This window comes from Indicator indicator, chromosome 38 (genome assembly GCF_027791375.1).
Source record: "Indicator indicator isolate 239-I01 chromosome 38, UM_Iind_1.1, whole genome shotgun sequence".
In the NCBI taxonomy this organism is placed as follows: domain Eukaryota; kingdom Metazoa; phylum Chordata; class Aves; order Piciformes; family Indicatoridae; genus Indicator; species Indicator indicator.
The window spans coordinates 3605369-3611346 of record NC_072047.1 but is presented as its reverse complement, the minus strand read 5'-3'; positions in this window follow the sequence as shown (position 1 = coordinate 3611346).

Here is a 5978-nt window from a genome sequence, read left to right as displayed (position 1 = left end):
TTGGAGGTGGCTGCTTTGCCAGGGTCCAGCCAGGGTGGACCTGGGGTTTGTGTTCTGGTGAAGGTGGTGGTTTGCACCGGCTGGAGCTCTCTGGGTGCTCAGCAACTGGACACAAGTGTGGGTGCAGGAGCTCTCTGGGTGCTCACCAGCTGGACAAATGTGGGTGCTGGAGCTCTTTGGGTACCAAGGATGCAGGAGCTCTCTAGGTGCTCACCAGCTGGCACAGATGTGGGTGCAAATGTGGACATAAATGTGGGTGCAGGAGCTCTCTGGGTGCTCACCAGCTGGGCACAGATGTGGGTGCAAATGTGGACATAAATGTGAGTGCAGGAGCTCTCTGGGTGCTCACCACCTGGACACGATGTGGGTGCAGAGGATGAGGGGTGGGTGCAGGGGGCAGATGCCCTGCCCAGCCCTGGGGGTGCTGCAGGAGTGTGGACCCCCGCAGCCCCCAGCTCTGGCGAGCAGCCATTTTCCCCACACAGGAGCACTTCCTCCCGGAGTCTCAGTGGGGGTGGCACGCACTGCTGCCTGCTCCTTGTGCTCCTCCAAGAGGATTAAAATCAGTGGTCCCTGCACTGCTGCAAAAGCAGCCCCTGTGTGCATCCCTCAGCTCCAGGCTTTGCTGCCTGCTAGGTCCAGCCCCAGCCGTGCTGGAAGGAGCCCAGGCTGCTTTGGGGTGTGATCTGGGGCTCCCTCTTCCTGTACCTGCCCAAAATCACGACCTGGCCTCAGAATTGTATTGTCCCAGCCCCAGTTGTTTTCTCCCTGATGCTCTAGCCCCCCAAACCCAGGCTGCTGGAAGGGGCCACTCACCCCGGGGAGGAGTAGGGTGGGTGGTAGATGTCCCATCCCCACAATTCAGCTCTCACCCCTGTTGGGTACCCTCAGCTCCTGGGCATGAAGGTAAATGCAGGCAGCTGGGGCTCTGTTTGCTGGAGAAGTGTTTGTCCTCCCCTGCCAGCAGCTCTCCTTGGAGGAGCTCAACCTCATCCAGGTCCCTCCCAAGCTGCATATCAAGGCTGTGCCTCTTCAGGGCATATCAAGCTCTGGTTGTGTCCCAGTATCCCCATCCTGGACCAGTCCCCTCCCGGAGCACTCAGTGGTGCCAGCCCGGTGGAGACTTTTGGGTACCGATGGATGCTCTGCAGGTCTGAAGATGAAGCCCTGGGGTAGGGACCCGTGAATGTGAGTGTGCTTCTGAAACTGGACTGGTTTTACAGAGCCCTATGGGTGAGGCTGGGCCTTTCCCAGACCTTCATGTGCCCCATGCCAGGCTCCCTCAGCACTGGCTGCCCACAGCATGTAGTGGGAGCTGTGGTGCTGCATGGCTGTGAAGGGTTAACACCACATACGTGCTGCACAGTTGGATATTTATTTTTCCAAGCATGTGTCTGCTTTAAGCATTATAGTTTCCCCCTATAGCTACATTTGCAGTTGTGTTTGCTTTTTATTTCAGCAAATATGTGGTTCCTGACCCCGAGCCACAGACTAGGGCAAGGAGCTCAGGACAGGGAAAGGTTTCACTCCCCATCGCCCATGGGTTTTGCCTTTGGCATGGCCTTCTTCCCCAAGGGCACCTGGAGGGCTGCTTGTCTTGAGCCTCAGGGGAAAACTGAGCCTCCCTTCCGTATTTTGCAGCAGCAGGGCACCCATGCCAGGCGCAGTCTCCTGCTGGCTGTCACCACCTCTGCACCCTGGGGGATGTGTGGCCCTGAGCTGGGTGCAGTCCCCCACCATGAGCTCCTGCAGCCCTGGGAGCTGAGCTCAGGAGTTTCTCCCTCTTGGCTTTGGCCTTGCCCTGTTGTTTGTCTGCCTGCTGTGTTACAGGCTGGGTGCTGGTGCCAAGGCACCCCTGCCTCTGGGGCACTGACGTGGTGGATGCTCCACAGGCCAGCTGTGCTCCAACTGGGAGCAGAGGCCATGCTGCCCTGCTCCAGAACAACCCCAGCCCCACCAAACTACCCCTGAGCACACCGAGCCTGTTCCTGAGGGCTCATTTCAGAGGCTCCTCTGACCCCACGGCACTGCCTGGACTCTGACCCGTGCTTACCCCAGCTGAGCATCCTGCTCCAGCACCAGCTCCAGCTTTTGGCACCTGGGATGCATTCCTAGGGATGAGCCATGGGACGGGAAGGGGTTTCCCCACCACACTCAGCTGAGAAACGTCTGAGTGTGGAAGGTCCCCTCCTGTGCCCTGTCCCTGGGACAGCTCAGCCTGTGACTCAGGGTGTGGGAGAGGTGAAAGTGCAGCCTGGGGGGCCCTTGAGGACAATGGGGGGCAGGTTGTGCAAGGCTGCTTCTCCTGGGCACCTATGGTGCAAGTGTGAGCATCTTCCCTGCTGCCTAGGCATGCAGGGAGTGTGTGCCCAGGGAGGATGCACAGATAGGCACAGGGGTGGCCATCACCACTCTGAAATAGCTCCGTGGGTGTAATGGCTGTTTGTAATTGCAGTGCTGAGGGCAGGTCTCTGAGGGGCAGTTAGCTCTGGTTCCTCTCTTCCTGCTTCCATTTTTAGTTGTGTGTCCACCCCTGAGCAGTAAATTGCAGAGCTCCCGGGAGTGGGGATTGTGCCCAGCGGGAGCTGGAGACCCACCCTGGGCAAGCTGCCATCCTCCCAAGCCATAGTTTCCTCTTGGGGTTGATCTAAGAGCTGTAGGAACGCGGAGGACAACCATGCTGGTGTTTGCACAGGTAGCAGCACTCTGCCCACTTCCACCCCTTTCCGCCCCGGGAGCTGAGTGCTGGCCGTGCACTAGCTCTGGCTCTTGGCATGCATCTCTCCCTCCCTTCTTCCCTCCCTCCCTCCTGCTCCCTGCCAGTGCCTCTCCCAACCGTGGGGCAGCTCTTTGCTGCCGAGTGCTCCCTGCGCCATGGAAATATGCTGCTGCCGAGCCCCTGAATCAGCGGCAAGGCGCCGGCCCCGAGGTGTATCTGGAGAAGGGCTTTGCCGTCAGCCGAGCCAGCACTGACTCATTTGTCAGGAACTGCTGCTTCTGGAGGCTCTCAGCTCCCTTCCCTCCCTCTCTCCATCTCTCTCTCCATCCCTCCCCTTGACGTGGGGCTGGCTCGGGAGGCCCACGCAGACACTCCGCATTAGGACATGTTCCGGGGTCCATGTGCTGTCCATAAACAAAACCACTTAGAGACAGAAAACAATTTCCAGAAATACCAAAGACTTTTCTTTTTTTTTCTTTTCTTCTTTATTTCCCCTCCCTTTTTTTCCATGAAGAATTCCACCTCCCCCCCTTCCAAACCCTGATAAATTGTTAGCATTCAATAACTCTTTCCAAGCGCACTGTCTGGCGCCGGGGAGTGCTGGAGCTGGGAGATAACTCTGGTGCTTGCTGGATGCCTGACTGCTCAGGTCGATAGTTTGGGTCCCAAAGGCACCAGGTCAGAGCCAGCATGCTTGGGACAAGCAGGGCAGTCATAGACCCCAAACCTGCCTTCCAGACTTCAAGGGTGGGTGTCAGGAGGATGGGGCCAGGCTTTTCCCAGTGGTGCCCAGTGACAAGGCAAGGGGTGACAGGCACAGACTGGAACATCAGAAGTTCCATCTGAACATGAGGAGGAACTTCCTTAAGGGTGATGGAGCACTGGAACAGGCTGCACAGAGAGGTGATGGAGTCTCCATCTCTGGAGATATTCAAAACGAACCTGGACATGTTCCTTCCCGTGTGACCTTCTGTAGGTGACTCTGCCTTGGCAGAGGGGTTGGACTCAACAGTCTCCAGAGGTCCCCTCCAGCCCCTTCCAATCTGTGATTCTGGGTGTCCTTGGGCTGCAGAAGCTGTCTGGGGGGGTGTGAGCTCCCTGAGAAGCACCCAGTGTTAACTGGGAGCCCCTTAGGGCTGGCACTGGTGGGTGCTGAGAGCATCTCTGGGGAAAATCCAGCGCTTGGGCCAGGGGAGCGAAGGGTCTCACTCCGTCACTGGAACGGGGATGTGCAGAGCTACGCTGGAGCAAGTGCCTGGGGAGGATGAGTAGTGGCTCATTACTCACTGGAGTTATTACTCACTGTTATTAGCAGCCCATACTTCGGGCAGACACCACACAGAGAGGGAAGCGCTCGCTCACACAGCAGGTTGGGAACAGCTCGGCACAGGGATTTGGGATGAGTTGGGAGAGGAGTGGGATGAGCTCAGGATGCTTGGTGAGGGCTACAGGGCATGGAGGTAGAGCTACATCCCAGGGGGGGCTCCATCCAGCCTCTGGCTGCTGCAGCCTGGAGGAGGGTGTTGGGGATGGCATCACCCTGCCCACACCCTGGTCCTTGCAGTTCTCTTGGAGCATCTCCCACCAGGCAGCGCTGGGCCAGCAGTGTCCTAGCCAGACCAGCACAGCCAAGCTTGGGTTGTGCAATCCTCTGGGCAGGGATCTCACCAAGAGCTCTGCTTCAGGACCTCAGTCCTGGGGTTCCACAGGGCCACAGATGTGTGGTGGGGGTGGAGCGTGGGGCTCTGCAGTTGGCCAGGGGTGGCTGGGCTCGGGCTTTGGCTCCAGGTCCCTGCCAACGTGTTTTGGCTTCCAGCACGGTGGGGAAAGGGATGGTCAGAGGGATGAGGGCTGTGGAGGGCACATCCTGAGACACCCTGAGCCATGTGTCCCTGTGCCAGAGCCCAGCTCTGATGCCTCCTGGCATGGGAAGGGGACAGGAGTGGATGGGGATGGGCAGGCTGGAGAGCCCATCATGGGAACTGGCAGGGATGGAAGGAGTGAAGGAGGGATGAGGGTTGTGGAGCACTTGGTGGGGCACCCTGAGTCAAGACCAGGCTCTTTTGGGTCTCCTTGTGCCAGAGCCCAACTTTTGGTGCCTCCTTGTGTGGGAAAGGGCTGGGGCCAGGTGGGTTGGAGAGCCCAGCGTGGGAGCTGGCAAGGACAGAGCAGATCCCGGCGCTGGACCTGGAAGCTGAGGGATTTCTCCCCAAACAGCCGCGCCGCAAACAGCTGTCGGTGGAAAGGGATCTGCCGCACGTGGAGCGGCGCCGCTAACCCCTTCGGCCCCGGGAGGGCCTCCCCGGGGCAGGGAGCTGCCTGCCTGCCTGCCTGCCTGCCCTATGGATGCTATGGGGGGTGGAGGGGAGCTGGGATTTGCAGCAGCATCTGCTTCCTTGGAGTGGCTTCGTGGCGTGGACAGCTTCAGGTCCTGGTCTTGTTGCGTGGCACTGCCTCAGCCAAGCTATGGGTCAGAGGCAGAAGTGCTACTGGTGCTGGGTCCTGGTGCTGCTGGGGGCATTGGGGGCAGGAGAAATCGTGGCTACAAGGGAGAAAGGCAGGAGGATCTTAGCAAATGCAAAGGGGAGAAGTGGCCTCCTGGAGCCTGGCAGAACCAACTCTGCTGTCCCCCAGAGCTTGTCAAGATTTGGAAATGATTTTATATTTGAGCAAAGTTCAAGAAAAGAGAGAAGTTTCTGGGAGCTGCACCATGGTGGTGACCCAGCTGGGGCCAAAGGGGTGTTGCTTCAAAAGCTGGGTGACATTTTGGCCTGTGCAGGAGTCCCTCTTCCCAGCAGGCAAGAGGGAAGCAGGAGAGCTGCAACCTCCCTCCCTCTCTGCCCATGAAATGTTGCTGCTCTCCGTTCTGCTTGCCCAGCGGTTTCACTCCTGGCACATCAGTGCTTCCATGCAGGAGAACATGACCCTGCCAGTCAGCTCTGGGTCACTCCAGGCTGGGAGGGGGTTCCATGGGCACATGCCACCATGGGTTGGGGACATGCCACCATGGGCCAGGGACACCTCACTGCCCAGGCTTGGATGCTGGAGGAGCATTGTCTGCAGTGGCCAGCACGTCCCATGCGTGGAGCAGGGGCTGGGTGCTGGAGTGTGGGAGTGCATCTTGCCCTGTCCTGACTCTGCTTTCCTCCCTCACAGCTCGGAGGGGCTGACAGCCCGGCGGAGACCCCCCCCGTGCCCGCCCGGGGCCAGCCCGGGGTCCCCATGGAGTGGGAGTCCCGGAGCGCCGTCGCTGAGCAGT